Source organism: Pteropus medius, unplaced genomic scaffold (assembly GCF_902729225.1).
Source record: "Pteropus medius unplaced genomic scaffold, Ma_sr-lr_union100, whole genome shotgun sequence".
NCBI classification, from domain to species: domain Eukaryota; kingdom Metazoa; phylum Chordata; class Mammalia; order Chiroptera; family Pteropodidae; genus Pteropus; species Pteropus medius.
In genome coordinates, this window is record NW_024345601.1 from 19,386,621 (window position 1) to 19,407,809 (window position 21,189).

At 33.4% G+C, this 21,189-nt stretch overlaps 1 non-coding gene across 1 annotated transcript; it reads right to left on the reverse strand.

The window, feature by feature from the left end:
* Positions 1 to 2,434: 2,434 nt before the first annotated feature.
* Positions 2,435 to 2,590, reverse strand: LOC120612079 (U1 spliceosomal RNA). Its single transcript, XR_005655344.1, has one exon. It is a non-coding gene; the product is annotated as a U1 spliceosomal RNA (small nuclear RNA).
* Between the last annotated feature and the right edge of the window lie 18,599 nt (positions 2,591 to 21,189).

A 21,189-nucleotide genomic window follows, 5' to 3' on the forward strand; every position in this document is an offset into this window, starting at 1 on the left:
AGCATAGCAGTTTTCTTATTAAAATCCATGGAATTAGACTGTACCATGTAGCAGAAACATACAATCTATCAAACTCTGCTTTCATCCTTGACATTTAACTAGCACACAAACACACAAACACACACACACACACACACACACACACATACACATACATATATATATACACATTATATATGTATATATAATATATATACAAATACTTCCATATGTATATATGTATATGTATCTATATGCATAGATATACATATGCATACACACATATTCTTCTGCTTAGATGACCCCCTTTAAGTTATGTGACATGTGAACAAAAAAAAGCAGCTTTCAAATAATATGCAATTCAACAGAGAAACAGAAACTTCTCATTTTTCATAAATAATGCTTTCCCGAGAATGAGTTTGAAAGCCAAATGTGACAAAATCATTCTAAGATAGACTTACATGTTATAAATGAGATGCCAAGAAAATACTATAAAATCTTTCATTATATGTATTATTTTGGATATAAACTTTGTCAGTATATTTGCAAAATTTTATTTATATGTTATCTAATATTGAAGCCATAGTAGATCATGTTAAATTCATTTAGCATAGCATTGAAAAGAGTCATTGCTTTCAGCATATCTAACAGTTTCTTATAACCTCTAAGAAATCCCAAGGCTCCTCCTCTCTTCGTTGGCTATGCCTCTCTATTCTATCTCCAAAATTTTAGAATCCAGATGAGATATTGGAGCCACATCTTTGTGCTATGTTCTTCGGCCTCTGTCATGTATCTATTCCTGTGGTTGACATCAGGCTGATACTTCTTGTCTCAAGGACAAAGAAGAGGTGAATGGTTGTTAAGTGAAGGAAATTAGGATGTCACCCTCAGAAGTTGGGTTGAGTCCTATATAGACAAAATAGCATATTTCTACCACAAAAGTCAAAAACACTTTAAGAGTTGCCCCTGGCTTTTTTCCTCTGGTGATGATAGTATGTGATTTTTGCTTTATTTAATTGGTGTGTTCTGAGATAGGAGTTGGAGCACGGTCTTATGAAGAGAAAATGGAATTTGTGAAGATCCTTTAAAAGCTTCCAAGTTGAATTAATCCTATTAAAAATCTTTCATGTGTCCTTTCAAAAGTTTGTAAAGGTTAGCAGAATGCAGGCAAATCATACTGTGGTAGTCACAAAACATAGAAAATGTGATTCCTCATAGTTAGCTGTAAATATGCAAAGATTTTCTTATAAACAAACATTTTATTTCCATTTTGTAAATAGAGAACTCAGTTGGAAGAAGTATTCCATTAAGAAGGAATAACTCTTTTTGGAGGAGGTAGACTCAAATTGAGCCTTGGTAAAAATTTTAAAGATAGGAGCCATCACAACACAGCTAGAGAAAATGACATTGACTTGGTGTCATTGTTTCTGGATAAACTGAACATTTTTATGCTGTAGTCATGCAACTCCTAAAGATAAAAAACCTAGATTTAAGAAAAGATCCTGAAAAAGGTGAATGATACTAGAGAGAAAATTATTGGAATTAGAGAAAGGTCATGGAATTGGAGAGATTCATTAAAATTAAGTATATCCCACAAAATTAAATTACAAAAAGTAAAAGATGCTGTTTAATGTGAAAATGTCTTTTTCATTGTGATAAAATTTACATAACAGAAAATTCACCATTTTAACTATTTTATTCTATTTTATTTATTTTTATTTTTTAATTTAAATTTATTTATTTATTTATTTTTATGATGACATTGGTTATTTTAACTATCTTCGAGTGTACAATTTAGTGGCATTGACCATAATCACAACGTTGTGCAACTATTGCCACGGCCTTTCAGAAGGAAACCCTGTGCCCATTAAATAGTCTCTCTGTTTTCCCCCTTTCCCTAGATCCCGAACACCACTCATCTTTTTTCTCACATGGAATTTCATAGATATTTCATATAAACTGAATCATACAATATGTGACTTTTTGTGACTGGTTTCTTTAATTTAGCACTGTTTCTGATGCTTATTTACATTGTAGCACGTATAATTAGTTCATTCGTTTTTACGGCTGAATAATACTGCATTGAATTGATATATCACATTTGATTATCCATTCAGCACTTGATGTTCATTTGGATTGTTTTTACCTTTTGGGTGTTATGAATAGTGGTGCTATAAGCATTCATATACAAGTTTTTATTTTTTAGCATTCATTTTCACTTCTTTGAGATATATGTTTAGGATGGAATTTCTAGGTAATATGGCAATATGCACTCAATGTATTGAGAAACTGCAAAATCATCAAATTGCAAAGTTAGGTTATTGATTTGAAATTTTCTTTTATAATGTAGGCATTGTAGCTATAAATTTCTTTTTGAGCACTACCTTCACTGCATCCCATAAGCTTTGGCATGTTGTGTTTTTTTTTTGTTGTTGTTTGTTTTTATTGATCAGGGGAGATTGTGAATGCGATCCTCTACTACAAATTATGCAGTCGAGTTTCCCACATTTGGGGAAATCTCAGGGGCCAGCACATCTGTAGTGCAAGGGACAAGCCTCGCCCTGGGAAAAACATCTTTGTGATTATGGTGTTTCCCCTGTCATGTAAGTATGGCATGTTTTCATTCATGCCATACTTACCTGACATTTCATACATGAATGAAAACGAAAATGTGTTTTCGTTTTCATTCATCTCTATGTACTTTCTATTTTGTAATTTTTTTGACCCTTTTGTTGTTTAAAAGTATATTGTTTAATTTATTGTCCATATATTTGTGAATTTTTAATTTTTTTTTCTATTATTGATTTCTACCTTTATTCCATTGTGATTGAAGATAATATGTATTATTTCACTCTTTTTAAATTTACTGAAACTTGTTTAATGGATGAACATATGGTCTATACTGGAGAATGTTCCATGTACCCTTGAGAAGAATATGTATTCTCTTGTATATATTTCTGTTAGATTAATCAATAATTAATTGATTAATAATGTTGTTCAAATCTTCTATTTCCATATTGATATTCTGTCTAGATATATACTCTTCATTACTTATAATGGTGTACCAAAGTGTCCAAGTATTATTATAGAACTGATTATTTATCCCTTCAATTTTCTAAACTTTATCTTCATATACTTTGGGGCTTTAGATAGTATTTTATTTTTTTCTTTGTATTCAGGTTTTTTTTAGGTGAGAGTGTCTTAATTTCTTATTTTTTGAAGAGCGGTTTAACAGAATATAGAACTCTTAGCAAACAGGTTTTTCTTTCAACACTAAACATGTAGTTCTATAGCCTTCTGGTCACTATGGTTTCCAATGAGAAATCTCTCATACACGATGAGTTGCTTCTCTTAACTTTCAAGATCTTCTCTTCATTTTTGTTTTTCAACAGTTTGATTATAATGTATCTAGGTCTGGCTCTTTTTGTGTTCATTTACTTGAATTTCATGAGCTTCTTGGATTCTTATAATAGATTCATACCTTTCATCAGTTTTGGAATATTTTTGGCCATTATTTCTTCAAATATTTTTTTCTCCTCCTTTCTCTCTCTCTTCTCCTTCTAGGATTCCCATAATGACTGTTGGTCCTCTTCATAGTGTCTCACAGTTCCCTTAGGCTCAGTTCCCTTTTCTTCATTTTTTTTTTTGTTTGTTTGTTTCTATTTCTGACACTCAATAGTTTCATTTGTCTTACAGTCAAATTCAGTTATTTTTTCTGCCTACTTAAATCTGCTACTGATCATCTCCAGTAAAACTTTCATTATGGTTGTGCTTTTCAGCCCCCAAATTTCTGCTCATTTGTTGATATTTGTTGATATTTGTGTTTTGTTCATACATCATTTTCTTGATTTTGTTTTAGTTTTGTTCATGTTTTCCTTTAGTTCTTTGACTATACTTAAGACAGTTTTTTCAAGACAGTTGTTTTAAATTTTTTTTTTAGTAAGTACAACATACATGCTTCCTGAGGGATGATTTTTTGTCCATTTATTTTGTTCCTTTGAATAGGCCATACTTTCCTGTTTATTTATATGCCTTGTGATTTATTTTTTGTTGAAAACTAGCTATTTGATTATCATAACTTAGTTATTTTGAAAATTAAATTGACCCCTTCCCCAGGTTGTACTGTTTTTAATTTTTAATTTTTGATGGATATAACATTTCATTTATTTAGTGAATTTTCAAAATTATTATATATCCTTTAGCATAGCCAGTGAAATCTATGTTTCTTTAGCTTGTGTTTAGACAATGTTTAACAGAGATTGTCAAGCAATCTTTTAAATGCCAGGCACATTTTTAAGTTGTTTTTTTCTTGATTCAACTATTGTTTGGTTGTTGTAAACCTTTGAGTCTTGTCCAGAGTCTGACAAAGCTAGTTCCAACAGTTTTTGCTTGCTTTTCAATGTTTCTGTGAGGGAATAAGAGCTTAAAAGTGTCTCTTCCACCACTTTGCTGACCTTCTTTTGAGATGAATTGTTTTGTTGAATATTGAATTATTTTTTGACATTTATATTTTTCTTTTAGCACTTTAAATATGTCATCAAACTGCCTTCTAGCTTCCGTGGTTTTGATGAGAAATCAGCTTTCAATCTTATTGAGGATTCTTTACTCAATGAATCACTTCTCTCTTGCTACTTTCAAGAGTCTGTATCTTTGGCTTTGATAGTTTGGTTATAATGTGTTTAGGTGTGCATTTCTTTGTGTTGATTTTACTTTGAATTCATTGAGCTTCTTGGATTTTCAGAATCATGTATTTCTTCAAATTTGGGGAGTTTGGCCATTATTTATTCAAATATATGTGTGTGTGTGTGTGTGTGTGTGTGTGTGTGTGTGTCCCAGGATTCTTCTTATGCTCTGATTAATTTTCATTATTTAATCTTCTTTCTGCTCCTCCAACTGTATAATTTAAATTGATCTATTTTTCAGTTCATTGATTCTTTCTTTTGATTGCTCTAATATGCTGTTGAAATCCTCTAGCAACCTTTTTTTTCATATCAGTTATTGTACTTTCTAGCTCCAGAATTTTTATTTAGTTCCTCCTTATAACTTCTATCTTTTTATTGATATTTTATATTTGGCGAGACATTGTTCTCCTTATTTCCTTTAATTTTTGTCCAAGATTTTTTTTTTTAGCTCTTTAAGCATTTTTTAGTTGATTAGCAGTCTTTAGCTAGTATCTCCAATGTCTGGATTCACTTCAGCACAGCTTCTATTAATTAGTATGTGTGTGTGTGTGTATGTGTGTGTGTGTGTGTGTGTGTGCGTGCACGAATGCGTGCAGGCACACTTATGTATGTGTGTGTGCACAAACCATATTTTCTTGTTTCATTCCAAGCCTTATTAAAAAAAAAAATTCCGTCAGTTTGAATATTTTAATGTGGTAACTCTAGAATTCCATTTTTCCTCTCCCCAGAGCTTGTTATTTCTAATTGTTGTAAGTTGTGGTTTGTTTATATATTGACTTTTCTAAACTATTTTTGTAAAAATTGAATTCTTTGCCACGTGTCACCACTCAATTTTCTTTTCTATGAGCTTAGTAGTTAGCTAATTATTGCATAGAGATTTCCTTAAATGCCTGCAGCTGAAACAACTACTACAACAGTAAACTCTCTTGGTCTTTGCAGGTTGGCTCTGCTTATCTGAGCTATTTATTCTGCCTTAGCTTTCACTTCCTGCTTGCATAGTAGCTAAATATCAGCCAGAGGTGAAATTTTAGGGTCTTGTCTATTCTTTTTTTAAACATATGTTTAAGCCTGAGTAGGTGTATGGCTTTCTAGATTCTCCAGTATATGGAAGACATTTTTAAACGTATTATTCCCTCTATATCCCCTTTCCCAGTCTTCTATTTCCCATACTTTTTGTTCAGTTTACTATTTGCTCTGACTTTTATCTCTTGATCGAGGGATTGGTGGCTAGGCTATATATCATTCAATGCCTTTAATAAACCCCTCTCAGGTGTACCTTTCAACCCTCAGTGAGCTCTAAGGTGGATAAAATATAGGCAAGTTTCTGAGCTGACACCTAAGGGAGCAACTAGACAGGTTAAAATATATAATCACAATTCTCTGAGAACAAGGTTTGATTGTTCCCTCCAGCATCAACAAGCTGTCCAAAAAATGTAGGTTGCCGCTTTGTTTTCTCTACCAAGCTATGGAGTGAGTACTGGTAGGTAGGTAAGTTTAAATGCCATAATACTTTCTTACATAATTTCAGTGGATTGTTTCTTTATTAAGCATTGCCTTGGATCTTTTAAGTTTTTTATTAGGTGCCAGTGTCCCCTGAAAATTGATTCTGATTGTTTTTGCCAGCTTAATCATTACTTTAGTGGAGAGAAACTGTTATTTTCAATGACATCACCCTGGGATGATAACTTTTAAATAAGAAAGGAGAAAAAAAGATATAAGCTTTAAGAAGAAAAGAGAATAAAGGGCATTTTGATAAATACATCAGTAAGAATGATTTTGGAAATTGTCATCCTTCCGGAATGAGAAAATATGCTCTACCAGACAAGAAGTCTATGTCAGCAGTCCCCAACCTTTTTGGCACTGGGGACCAGTGCTCCTATGAGAATCTAATGTCTGATGATCTGAGGTGAAACTAAGGTGATGATGCTAGCACAGGGGAGCGGCTGCAAATACAGATGAAGTTTCTCTTGCTAGCCCGCTGTTCATCTCCTGCTGTGCGACCTGGTTCCTAACAGGTCACTGACCAGTACTGGTCTGTGGCCCGGGGATTGGGGACCCCTGGTCTATGTGGCTGATATAGGGAACCAGGTACATGAATGCTAAAGACTTCTATGTTATTTTTAGAAATAAAATGGGCCATTGTAGAGATTAACAAAAATTCGGGGCACATTTCTACACTCAACATATAATTTAAACTCAGAGTTGTAAAAGTACAATTTGTTCTATTTTTAAAAATTATCTTGACAAAATCAAATTCAGGTAAATCCAAGTCTACCAAAATATCTTCTCTCCTCCCTAATCTTTTTATTAAATGAATATATATCTTATACTTTCTACACTGTGTCTTTTTCTTCAGATATAAAATTCTGCTTCTAAATTAGATTAGATCCTATGTGAGCAAACAAACTAAAACTCTACTTGACCTTTGGTTATATGTATTTCTCCATGTCAGATTGTTTAACCTTTTTATTTTTTCTCAACAGTGTTAGTGGTTAACTCAACTCATTTGTAACATTTAACAAACAATGCTAGGATAGAATTTTTTTCTTTTTTTTTCTTTTTTTTTTGAGAAAAATAAACTTAAATGCAAAAATCCTTATTAAGTAATGAAGTTTTATGATTGCTATTTAAATAATAATCCAAAAAATGATAAATTTTCATAACTGACTTGCTTTTCTCATTATCAAGCTATATCTTCCAAGCGCAATTCTGAGTTACATAGTCATTCCAACTAAAAGCTATTGAGTAAAGAGCTATTACTTGAGTAGTTTTTACTTTTGAAGTTCTTTGGGCTTAGAGTTAGTGATAGCATAGATTATTCTCCTCCTCTTGCTTTGGATGTAGTAAGGTAGGAGAGTTCAAACACTTATGAAGTTTTTTTTTTTTTTTTAATCTGTACCATAAAAAAGAAATGTTACTGGGGTAAGAGGGATTTTATGAATACTTCTGTCAGCACAGGAACATGTTATTTTAGAGGGGATCACATTTAAGAGTTTTTTGTTGTAAAATAAAGCTACATTGAGTGTTTTTTTTTAAAATCTATATACCATAATAGCAAATGAAGAGAAGATGCTTCTTTTAATTCCAATATTTTTCCTTTTCCTGTGGTGCTTCCCTGGAGTCAGATTTAAAACTGAGCCTTCTGCTACATTGCCTTGTTACTAATGACTCCATTTCCTCAGTGGCCCAGATAGAACTATAATCATTTTCTTTCTGTTGGTATTCAGTGAGAAGATGAGTGGAAATGGATATCTGTCCTCAAACTTGCAACAACCTCTCACCTTCATCTTCTACCCCAATATCTCTCTGTTAAATGGAAGTAGCTTTATTTTAATTTAAAGAATAAAGTAAGGAAAATAAATATTCTTCTTGTTGACTATGTTAGTCTAGAATATGGCCAATCACCCTGCCATATTACTGGCTGGGGATAGAGAGCAATATCTGTTCATTCACTGAATGATAAAATACTTCTCCAAAACAGGGGGCTAGGATGTTGGAGTATTATAATAAATAATTTTCTCTTGTATTTAGAATTTGAGGGAAAGTACTTTCCCAAAGTTCTGGACACACATAATGGCTTTCAGGTCTCTATACCTTTGAAATATGAGACTACAATAACCATATTTCATTGACACGATAGCTCTAAGGGCATCCGGATTATCCTAAGTGGATTTAGGCTTTATCAAAATTATAAAATTGGTATTAAATCAAGGATTGACTTTGAAAAAATGCTTTGAAGTTTGACAGTAAAGATTTACCTATCAGGAGAAAAATAAAAATAATAAAGTGCTTTTTTTGTTGTTGTTGTTAGCTGATGTGTCAATTATGACAATTATTGGAGAAATGATATATGTAAAGATTGTGGACCCTTTTGCATGTTGTATGGAAATAAAATAATGAGGTCAAGTCTTTTAACTTTAAATTCAAGTTGCAATCTGAGTTAAAGTGTTTCTCTGCAGCCACCTCAGGCTGTGTAGTAAAGTCCATGCTACCGCTCAAATCTTGTGGTCTAATAGATCTAATGATACTTGACATGTTCATGGCAAATAGAGATGCTGTATGGAATCTCTGTGGAGCACTAATAGAACAATCATAACTCAGGGCTCTAGGATTTTGGAGAAAATCTATGCCGTTTTGAAAAAGAGCTACTGAATTATTATTGAGCCTTGATAGAGATTGAATTCCTAACCATGGAACATCAAGTGACTCTGTGGCCTGAGCTTTCTGTCATAAGCTGGGTGTTGTCTGATACACTTGGCCATACATTTGCTCAGCAGTGATATATCATAAAATGAAAATGATCTATAGGAGATTGAACTCAAGCAGGTCTCAAAGATATGAGTAATTTTCATATGCTGGTATCACTCAAAAATGGGTTGCTATAGTACTACAGCTTCTCTCAGGGGTGCACTGTGAATGACAGTGTTTAAGAAAATTTCTCCCAGTGAAAAAAACTTTAAGCAATACATATGGTTGTCCACTATGCCTATAATGAAGGATTACTGAGAGAAAGGTTTTCATTAATTTATAAATGATTGCTAATGGTTTGGCTGGCTGGTCAGGAACTTGAAAGAAAAAGGATTTGATTATTGGCAATGAGGAAGTCTGGGGAAGAGGTGATGGACCTCTCAGACTGTGAAGATATAAATGCTGAACAAAGTTCATCCAAGGCAGAGGAGGAACTGAATATCAGGTGAACAGAATGAGACATTCTGTGGGTAACATTTTTTTTTTACCACATTCTCCAGTGCTTGACCAATGTGTTCACGAACAAAGACATCATGGTAGTGGGGACAAACTACAGGGGTGGCTTAACAGCATGGAATTTCTCTTACCAGTGATGACCTGGCTAATGTACTGCTTATTATGTAATATATCTATGGCAGACACAAATGCTTAGTCTCCAATACAGCACTATTTCTCAAGGGGAGCGGTCAGCCATCTGTTGGCAGTTTGATTACATTGGAAGACATCATAGAGAGAATAGAGATTTGTTCTCATTATAATAGACACATAGTCTGGTTGTGGATTTGTCTATCCTATCTACAATTCTTTTGAGAACACTATACCATTCACAATGCCAGAGAACACCTTATCCGTTGTCAAGTCATTTTCTATAGCATTGCTTCTGATCAAAGAACTGATTTCACAGCAAAGCAGCCATAGCTTTTGCCTGTGGAATTAATTGATCTTTCCACATACTTCATCGACCAGAAATTATAAGGTTAATAGATATACGGAATGGCTTATCGAAGACTCAGTTCCAGTGCCAGTTTGAAGACAATTCCCTGAGAGAATGAGGTTCTGGTATATGGAATGAGTATATACTTAGAAGAAGAGACCATTATACGATGTTATCTCTGCCATGGTGAGAAGACATTGATCTAAGAATCAAAAGATGGACATGAAAGTGAGTTTTCTCACTATTATACTCAATAATCTCCTTGTAAAATATGTTTCCAGTCATAACAACCTTGAATCCTGCTGATTTGGAAATCTTCGTCTCTAAATTAAGTATGTTTTAATTATAGAACACAATATAGATTTTGAGTTTGAAAATGGAGTTATTCTACTTGTTGGAATGATATATTCTAATTACCAAAGGGGATTTGCGTTGTTGCTACACGATGGGGATGAGCAGGACTAAATCTGGAACTAGAGGATTCTACTGTTTTTTCCTAGTACTTTCATGCCCAATGATAAAGGTTAATGAAAAACTATAGTAAAAAATAAAAGGCAGCGTAATCGAGAACTCAGACCTTTTAGGAGAGAAGATTTGTATTGCTCCACCAGGTAAAAAACCCTGATCAGTGGAGGTTTTGGCTGAGTGCAGAAGAAATATTAAATGAAGAGTGAAAGAATGAAGCAATATTTATCAGTTATAACCTTGTGATCAGTTACAGAGATAAGTGTAGTAGCTTTGTATAGATAGTTTTGCTTGTTCTATTTATGTGTTTATTGGTATATGCTAACAATTTTCTTCTCTTTCTTCCTACTTATTTTATTTTATATAGAAGTTATTGGAAGCTAACTTTAAAATTTAATTTTTAGGTAACAGAATAATCTCTGAAAATGATAGAATTTGAGAAGTATTTATTAAAGCCAGTAATCAATATAATGAGTGTAGGAACTATGTTTCTCCTCATTTTGGGGAACTAGTGAGAACTTCCTTACTTGTAAAAAGAATATCTTGTTAGGTGAAAATACAGTTACAATTTTGTTATTGTAAAGAAGTACAGATATGTGTAAAGGTGAATATGGTAGCCAAATTGTTGAACTGTGCCAGTGACCAATTTATGTCTGTCAGTTTCCAAATCACCTTCATTATTTACTCTGTGATAATGATGGAGATGAGCCCTGTAAACTTTTTTTTTTGGAGGGGGAGGGGTAGCTACCAATAGAGGGCATGTCAGTAAAGGGCACTGGAAGGACACTGGGGTAGAAAGATCAGCTTCTCTTGGCAGGCTCCTGAAGTATGCACTGTTTTTCTATCTCCAGGCTCTTGAAGTGTGGATGGATTCAACAGCATTAGGCTCCGGTAGTGCAGGTGTTTCCTCTAGGAGCTGGGGCTTTCTGCACACTGTGACCATCAGTGCCCAGTAGCTTTTCCAGTCATTCCTTTCGAGACCTTTGTAGCAAGTTCTGAGGTGCGATCTTTCTCTGTGGAGAATTTCCTCTTGTATTTCAAGATCTGAAAATGTGGCAACTTAATGAACTTTACTATCTATATATCAAGCCCTAAATGTGTTTCGTGCGTGTGTGTATGCCCCTTCCTTAGATATTCTCCTTATATATCCTATTCCTGTATTTTTAAAGAGTTTTCTTTATTTATTACTAAAGAATTTCTTTGTTGTGTTATTCATGTTTTAAAGTTATTAATATTTATATTTAAATTCTCTTGATTGAATGTGTGGTTTCTCTCCTGATTAGATCCTGACTGATACAGTTGATTAAGTGGCTTCCTGCTTGGTTTAAAATATAGCATACCAGAAAGACCCTTGCCCTTGAAATATTTCCCATTATCTGTTATAAATGCCTGACATTTCATATCTGCAGACCCATTTGATTTCATAGATATTTATGAATATCTAGGTGCTGGCTCTGTGTTATGTTCTGGGAGGTAAAATAGAATAATAGTGTTCTTTCTTCCAGGCTTGCAAGGCGGAAATTTACAGGCAAAGTCTTTTAAATTATAAATTTTCTGAGTTAATTGAGTTAGCCAACATTCAAGCAATAATATAAATTATCTTATATGATTTTTTTCTCCTTTACTGGGATGTTAACAAATATTAGTGAATTGGGAATGTAGACATTTTGTTTGTTTTAGGTTACACACAATAGGACAGCAGATAGAAATAGTATAAATAGCATTCAGAGCTTTTTCAAATTTCTAAAAGGAATTACAAACTCACTGATAGGAAATTTGGAAAATATAAAAATTAATGAAGAAAATAAAACTCCTAATATTCAGATTCTTCCATGTACAAGGAATTAGACTAGATTCTTTTATATATTTTCATTCACAGATACTCTAAAAAACTACATATTACATGTCTATGTATTTTTTTTTAATGATGATAAAATTGATATTCAGCAGTATTAAGAACCAGAATTGGGACCGATAAATCTGCCTCCAAAGTCCATGCTTTTTCACTCTGGTATACAGCCTCTGCATATTGGTTAATTACTCTTCGTCCTGATTCAATGATAAACATTATAAATCTTGTGACTATCTTCTTTTTAACCTCTTATTACGCACATGCAACAGATACCTACATTCATAATAGATATTTGAGTTATACTATGCAATCAGCATTGCAGCCTTTTATTTTCTAAATGTTATATCATCTTTTTAATGATCTTGATACACATTGCCAAGTTTTTATCAGAAGGATTGTAACAAAAAACCAACAATGAATGAGGCTACGTTGAGTATTTTTCATTTTAATATACTAGCTAATACAGTGGGAAAATATAGGATGTAATTTTTTTTAGTTTTATTTTTTCATCTTTATTGAACTTTAATAAATAATTAGTTGCTCATATTTACATTGTACAATTTGATTAGTTTTTTTCAATTCTAGTTGGAATACAATAATATATTAGTCTCAGTTGTACAGCATAGTAATTAGAGATCTATATAACTCATAAAGTGATCACCCCACTAAATCTATTACCCCTCTTCCTCCTTACATATTTATTACATTATTAATTATTTTCCTTATACTATACTTTATATTTCCATGTCTCTTTTGTAACTATTCATTTGTATGTCTTTAACTCTTTGCCCTCTTTCGCCATTCTCCCAACGCCCCTCCCATCTAGTAGCCCTCAAAATATTCTCTGTATCTATGAGTTTATTTCCATTTTTGTTGTAGTTGTTGTCTATTTTGTTCTTTAGATTCCACGTGTACGTGAAATCATGCAATTTTGTCTTTCTCTATCTGACTTATTGCATTCAGTGCAATACCCTCCAGGTCCACCATGGCAATATATTTTTCCATCCCCTTCCTTTTAGTCTGTGTGTGTCTTTTAATCTGAAGTGAGTCTCTTGTAGGCATAAGTAGGGGTCTTGTTTCCTTATCCATTCAGCCACTCTATCTTTTGGTTGGAGCACTTAATTCTTTTCCATTTGAGGTATGTAGGAATGTAGTTGTTACCATTCTTTATTCCTGTTTTTGATCTATGTTTTTTTCTTTTTTTAATTATTTTTTTAAATTTATTATTTTTTATGGTGACATTGGTTAATGAAATCCAATAAATTTCAGCTGTACACTTTAACAGTAAGACACATATATATTTACACTGTGCATTTATCTCCTATAATTAGATTTCTTTAAAGAAGTCCCTCCAACATTACAATATTTGTAATATTGGTTTGGTGTCGATAAACTCCTTTAGCTTATTTTTGTCTGGAAAGCTCTTTATCTGTCCTTGCACACTAAATGATAGCTTTGCTGGATAAAGAATTCTTGGTTGCAGATCCTGGGTTTTCATCATGTCAATATTTTGCGTCAACCCCTTCTGTCCTGCTTAGTTTCTTTTGAGAAATCAGCTGCCAGTCTAATGAACGCTCCCTTGTAGGTAACTAACTGCTTTTCTCTTGCTGCTTTTAAGATTCTCTCTTTATATTTAAACTTTGGCATTTTAATTATGATGTATCATGGTGTGGCCCTCTTTGGGTTCCTGGTTTTTGGGGCTCTCTGAGCTTCCTGCTGTTGTATGTCTATTTTCTTCACCAGGTGAGGGAAGTTTTCCATCATTATTTCTTCAAATAGCTTTTCAACATTGTTTCTCTTCAAGTACCCCTATGACATGAATATTTTTACATTTAATTGTGTCCCATAGGCTCTTTAAATTATTATTATAGTCTTGGCTTCTTGCCTTTCTGATTCAGTGTCCTTGGCTTTCCCATCCTCTATATCAGTGGTTTTATCTTCTTCTTTATCCACTCTGTGTTCCGTCTAATCTCTTCATCTCAGATAATGTATTCTTCATTTCTTACTGGTTCCCTTTTATAATTTCCATTTCTATTTTTATGTTTTTTATCTCTTTGTTAAATTTCTCATTGAATTCATCTACACTTCCCCTACGTTCATTGAGCATCTTTGTAACTCTATATCTGTTAGATTGCTTGATTCTATTATTCCTGGATCTCTGTTCTGTTCTCTCATATGGTTTCTGTTTCTTTGTCTTCCCATTTTGGCCGCCTTTCTGTGTCTGTTTCTATGTACTAAGCAAAGCTCCTAAGTCTCCCGATCTTAGCATGACTGTGTAGTAGGTGTCCAGTGGCACATTCCTGAGAGAAGTTCAGCTACAAGTCAAGTTTAGCCCTAGCCTGTGCCCATTGGGGGCCACCTGTTAAGATTCAGCAAGCAATCCACATATGCTCTGCGTGTAGTTGCCTCAAGAGGCCATGCCAGAAACCGAGGTCAGCTGCCACCAGTGTGAGTCTTGGAATTGGTTCAGCAAAGAACACAGATTCCGCCGAGGAAACAACTGAATGTGCCTTGGGTGCGGCCACAAGTTGGGAGAGGCAGAGTGTCAGAGAATCCTCTGGGAAGAGTGACCTCTATAATCCAGTTCATTGATGTCTCAGCTATGGTAGCCCTGAGTTGGCACACTGGTAGAGGGTGGCCTCAACAGAGGAACAAATTTTACCACCAGCACTTCTGCTGGGGACAGAGTCCTCCTCTGGCCCTCGCTCCAATGACTGTGTCCCCCTGTAAGTCCTTGGTGCCCACTAAGCAGCCCACCCCATGCTGGTGCTCAGAGTAAGCAGGTTGGTCATCACGAAAGTCTGGTCAAGACATGGCCCCTTTAAGAGGTGTCAGAAGCTGCCATCAGCTGCTGCTGCAGCCTCTGTCCCACTCAGCAGCCCATAACTCTCATCTTCGACCCCTCTTACCTTCTACCATTATAGGCCGATTTCTTATTTCTCTACCTAGTTGTAATGCTTCTGTTCATCTAGATCCCAGGCGACTTTATTTGGTGTTTGCTCCATGTTTCTGTCACAACTTTAATGTGGTGCCAGGAAGGATGAACAAAGTCTCTATCATCAACACCAGTTTTTTTTCTCATCCTGGGATATAATTTTTTTAATATTAAAAGTTTTATAGTTTTTACAAAAACTAAGTATCAGATTAAATTTTTTAGGGAAGTAAATTATATTGTATTTTGTCCAAATATCTTTAACATTTTTTATGTTTTATAATAGATATAGGACTATTTTAAAAATTAGCTTATTTTATCTTTGTTTGCAATCTTTGTTTAAAAATTTTTATTCCCAATGTTTCCTTTAAGTTTTGTTTATGACATTAATATGAATAGTTTTCCATTTTTGTGTAGTCAAATCTATTGTTTGCCTTATTATTGATTGGATTATAGTTAACTGTAAAAGATATTTATACCTAGAGTTCATTGTAACATTTCCTATATTTTTATCTATTTTTATTATTAGAATATTTACATTTAACCTTGATCTCCCTGTAATATATATATATTTTTTTGTATGGTTTAAGGTAAGCAGTAAGCATCTAAGTCTTTTTTGTTTTTGTTTTTGTTTTTGTTCTGTAAAGCAGGTTTTAAATAAATATTTCTAATGAATAAGAGGACTTTTAAAGGGATAGCATAGTTTTGTCAGATCTTGGTGAGGTTCCACCTTTGAGAAACTTAGATTTGAAAAAGATGTTAGGTTACATTGGAGGTGAGGAGAGTGATAAATAATATCCCACTGTTATTTAACGACTATGCATAATGCATCAAGCAGTTGGCTAAATGTTATTTACATGTTGTTTATTCTCACAAAAACTCAGTTGTATTTTATTATCTGCTTTATAGATGTCGGGAGATGTTAGCAAATTAACAGGTTGGTAGATTTGTCCAAGTTTAGTAAGCTAGAGAATGTCAAAACTAGTATACATAAAACATTATGCTTTTAATGTGAAAATTTTATTTTATTTTACTTTGAGTACTACATGATTAAACTTTTTAAAATTTTATTTTATTATTAATTTCAAGTATACAGTACGTTGGTTAGATATTTATATAGTTTATGAAATGATCTCTCTAATTATTCTTTCCTCTGGTTCTCCACCTAGCATTACATTAATACTAACTGCATTCCTTATGCTATGCTCCCTGTTCCCTCTATCAACTACTAATTTGTACTTTGTTAACCCTTCACCCTTTTCTCCTAGCTCCCCAACTGCCCTCCCCTCTGATCGTCACCACATTGTCTTCTATATTTGTGAGTCTATTTTTGATTAGTTTAGTTCTTTTTGTTCTTTAGATTCCGCATATAAGTGAAATCATATGATATTTAACTTTCTCTGTCTGACTTATTTCACTCAGCATAATAACCTCTAGGCCCATCCATGTTGCAAATGGTAGGATTCCATTTTTTTTAATAGCTTAGTGATATTCCATTGTATATATGAACCATAACTTCTTTATCCAATCATCTGTTGATGGGCATTTAAGTTACTTCCATATCTTGGCTGTTGTGAATAGAGCTGTAGTAAACATAGGGGTGCACAGATCTTTATGAATTATCGTTTTGGTTTTCTTTGAGTAAATACTCAGAAGTGCAATTGCTGGGTCAAAAGGTATATCCACTTTTAATGTTTTAAGAAACCTCCATACTGTTTTCTATAGCTGCTCTATCAATTTGCAATCCCACCAGCAATGTATGAGGGTTCCCTTTTCTCCACATCCTCGCCACACTTGTTCTTTGATTTATTGATGACAGCCATTCTGATGAGTGTCAGATGATATCTCATTGTGGTTTTAATTTTCATTTCTCTGATGATTAGTGAGCTTGAGCATCTTTTCACATGTCTATCAGCCGCCTGTATTCTTCTTTGGAGAGATATCTGTTCAGGTCTTTTGTCCATTTTTTAATTGGATTGTTTGTTTTTTATGCTAAGTTGTATGAATTCTTTATAAATTTTGGATATTAATCTCTTATCAGATGTATCATAAGCGAATATCTTCTTCCATTCAGTAGGTTGTCTTTTTGTTTTGTTGGTTTCCTTTGCTGCACAAAAAACTTTTTAGTTTGATGTAGTCTTGTATGTTTATTTTTTCTTTTGTTTCCCTTGCCTGAGGAGATATATCCAAAAAGAAATTACTGTTAGCAATATCAGAGAGTTTACTGTCTATGTTTTCTTCTAGAAGTTTTATGGTTTGGGGTCTTGCATTTAAGTCTTTAATTCATTTTGAGTCTATTCTTGTATGTGGTGTAGGAAAGTGGTCCAGTTTCTTTTTTTTTTTTTTTTCATGTATTTGTACAATTTTTTCTAACCCTTTGAGGTTTAGGCTTAGTGAGAAAAAAGTATTAGGAAAAAGGACACAGTCCTAGGAGCCTGGTAGAGTTATAATCTCTGGTCAGTGCTCTCTTGGCAGCAGGTATAAAAAAGTATTTTTTTCTGTCTCTGGAAGCCATTTTTCTTATCCTTGATATTTCCTTCTGCAGGACCTCTGCTCCAGTTTCTTGAATCCCGGTGACACCTCTTCACCCGGTTCTGGGTTTCTAGTGGTCCCCACCTCTGTTGGAGCCCTTTTACATATTCAGGTCATTTTTGAGGAGGCGGATCCCCCTTTAAGTAACATTTTCTTAAAGTCTATGAGACATACAGGAAAGTAGATACTTAAATGTGTAACTTCAGGTTTTTTCCTAATGTAAACATATCCATGTATTCACCACTCAGATGAAGAAGACTGCTTTGTGCCCTTTCCCAGACATGACCTATCCTCAAAGTAATCACCGCCTTGGCTTATAAATAACTTAGCTCGTTTATCTCTAATAATGCTTCTGATCTTAGATTCTACTTTATCTCATTTAGTATAGAGTCAACAGCTCCTTTTAGTTAGTATTTGCATTCTACATCTTTCTCTATTCTTTAACTTTCAAACTTCTGTGCCCAGAAATTCAATATGTATCTTTTAAAAATAGCATATAGTTATATTTTTAATAGTGTTGCCATTTCTGTCTTTCAATCAGAATATTCAGAATATTAGTGTAATGTAATTGTTCATATATTGAGCTTAAGTTAAATCTATCATATTTGTTTAAAATTATCCCAGCTCTTTTATATCTCTCCTCTCTCTTTTCTATCTTTTGGTTACTCAAATATATTTGTTATTCCATTTTCTTCTTCTACTCTGTTGTTAGTTTTATGTTCTTTTACTACTATTTTTATTTTTTTACTGGTTACCTTTGAGAGTACAATAGGCATAAACTTGTCTTCTTGAAGTGCTTTATAAATGATTATCTCTTACACATTCTGAAAATGCCATATCTTAAAACACTTTAATTCCATTCAAACCCACCTGCCTTTGTGTTTTCTGTTTTATATATTTTATTCTTATTTCAAATCTCTCATATTGTTATTTTATGGAATTAATATGCACTTTTACTTACCCACATATTTACTATTTTTATTACAGTTACATCATTCTTTCCTAAATTTCCATGCTCTGGCAAGCATCATATTCCTTCTGCCTGAAGAAATCTTTTCCATCCTTTTTTCTTTCTTTAGTTTGATGGACTGGCAAGAACATTTATTTCTGTTTTACTATCTGAAAATGTTTTTTGTTTTTGTTTTTGTTTTTGTTTTGGCTCTCATTCAGCCATTAGTGAAGTCATTTTATCGTTTTCTGGCCTCTATCATTTCTTTTAAGAAGTCAGCTTTCAGTTGTAAAGTTGTGTCATTTAAGGCAAATGTTTTTTCTCCTATTTTCCCTTGGTTTTGTAGTTTTACTATGATATGTTTAGTGTAGTTTTCTTTGTATCCTCCTTGGAGTGCATGATGCTTCTTGAATCCATGGCTTGAAGTCTTACATCAATTACGCAAATCTTAGCTATTATATTTTCCAACATTACTTCTGTACCATTTTCTCTCTTGAATATTTAAGACTCAAATGATATCTTTGCAAGATTTTTTTCATCTTGTCTCATATGACTTTAAAATCTTTAGCCTTTTTCTATATTCCATATTTTTTCTTCTTTTTTATTTCAGTCTGGATATTTTCCATTGGTTTATCTTCTAGAGCATTCATTAATCCTCTTTACAGCTGTTAATTAATCCCATCAATTGCAGTCTTAATTTCAGTCAAGTGTTTTCCACTGCTAATGTAACTTTGATTCTCTTATAGTTCTTATTCCTTTTGAGAAATCCTCTGTATTACCATGTCTTTTCTTGAAAACATTAATTGTTATTGAAGTCCATAGCTAAAGTATCTGAATCACCTAAGAATATCTTTCTATTTTCTGATTTTTGTCTCATGCTGTCTTTTGATATACTTATGTTTTGATTGAATGTCAGGCATCATAACTTAATAATTGTAAAGGGTGTAAGTTATGCTTTATCCCATCAGGAAATAGTTTCTTTATTTTTTGCTAAGTAGGTAGACTAAGATCAGATCCCATTCATATACACAGTGATGAAGTATATTGGGAGTTTGGTTTAAATATCTATTAAACCCTTTCTATTTCTAGATGGTTTTAGTCTTAGATGGTCATCCTTCAGTGATTCCAACTGAAAACCTGAAATTTTCACAAGGGTATCTCCATCTTGGTGGATCTTTATTTAGTTTTTTGCCTCTTCCACCAGGTAAGACTGCCCGTAAATCTCCTTATTTTCTCAGCCTCTTAGCAGCTGCTTTTTCAGCTTCTCTGCCTCTCATCCTGAAATACCTAAGAATCAGTGATGCTTTGAGGATAAAGAGGATCAGACTGTCAGGATTTCTCCTCTGCACTTGTCTTCATTCCTGGATCATGGAAATACAAGTCCTGATTTACTCATATCCCTGAACTTCATTTTTTTTTTTTTTTTTTATGCATTTGTTCTGTAATATTCCTAAAAGTTCTGAAAAGATTTTCAATTAAAAAATGAAATTTCTTTTCTCTCTCTCTCTCTCTCTCTCTCTCTCTCTCTCTCTCTTTCTCTTAGTCTTTCTACCCTCCCTGCTGACACAGGTAAAAAGTGGAGTAAGATGTATGGTTGACCTCAGTGAGTTTCCTTTTTATCTGGAATCTTAGCCCCTCACATTTACAGTGTTTTTATATTTCTCTGATCATTATATTTCTTTACTTAAGTGGTTTTATATTTTATCCAGCTTGTCTAGTTGTTGGTCATTTTTTTTTCTTTAATGAGTTTGATATCTACTGCAGGCTTATCTATCCTAACTAAAAGCATATTCGTTCCCTTTTAAGATAATTCCAGTCTGATTCTTTTCCCCACGATCTACTTCTATTGAACTCTGGAAGCCCTGAGCATATATGAGGTGAAGAAGCACCCTCTCCTAACTCACTGAGAGCGACTCAGGCCACACTATTCACTCTCTCCAGAGAAATTTTCCCTAAGGCCTTTTCAATACAGACTGGAGATGGGTGCTTGGCTACTGTGGCAGAACACATTTTGGGCTGGCATCTTCGCAAATCTCTTTATAGCAATTATGTTTAGAATGAGGCCTACTTATGTAGATTATTTTGTCTTAGTTTAACTAACTTCTGTGGAAACTTTGACACAGCAGATTTATATTTATCATTCTGTTGCATATTCGTTGGCCATTTTAAATTCCTCTCTTTGAATTATCTAGTCATATCTTCTAACCATTTTCTTCTGCTAACTTTTTCTCTATTTTTAAGACTGGTTTTGGTGTTTTATCTAATGTTAAATATTTTCCAAATGTGTTTTTAAGTTTGCCACTTATTTTTAATAGGTGTTATAAAAGGTGTGAAGTAGAGATCTAACTTCTTACTGTTTTTATCAAAATGTGTCCCATTTAGAAAAAAATAACACATAATAAATAGTTCATCCTTTCACAGCCATATAGTCTCTCCTTTATATTAAACTATATTCTGTTTCTTTCTTACATTTCCAAAGGAGAAGTTAATAGCATCAAAAATAGTGAGAGCCTTGTCTTTTTCCCAATATTTATACTTTCTTTTCCTTTTATTTATTTGCCGCACTAAACAGAGTGGAAATGTTAAATAGTAATAGTACTTAACATATATTCTGGT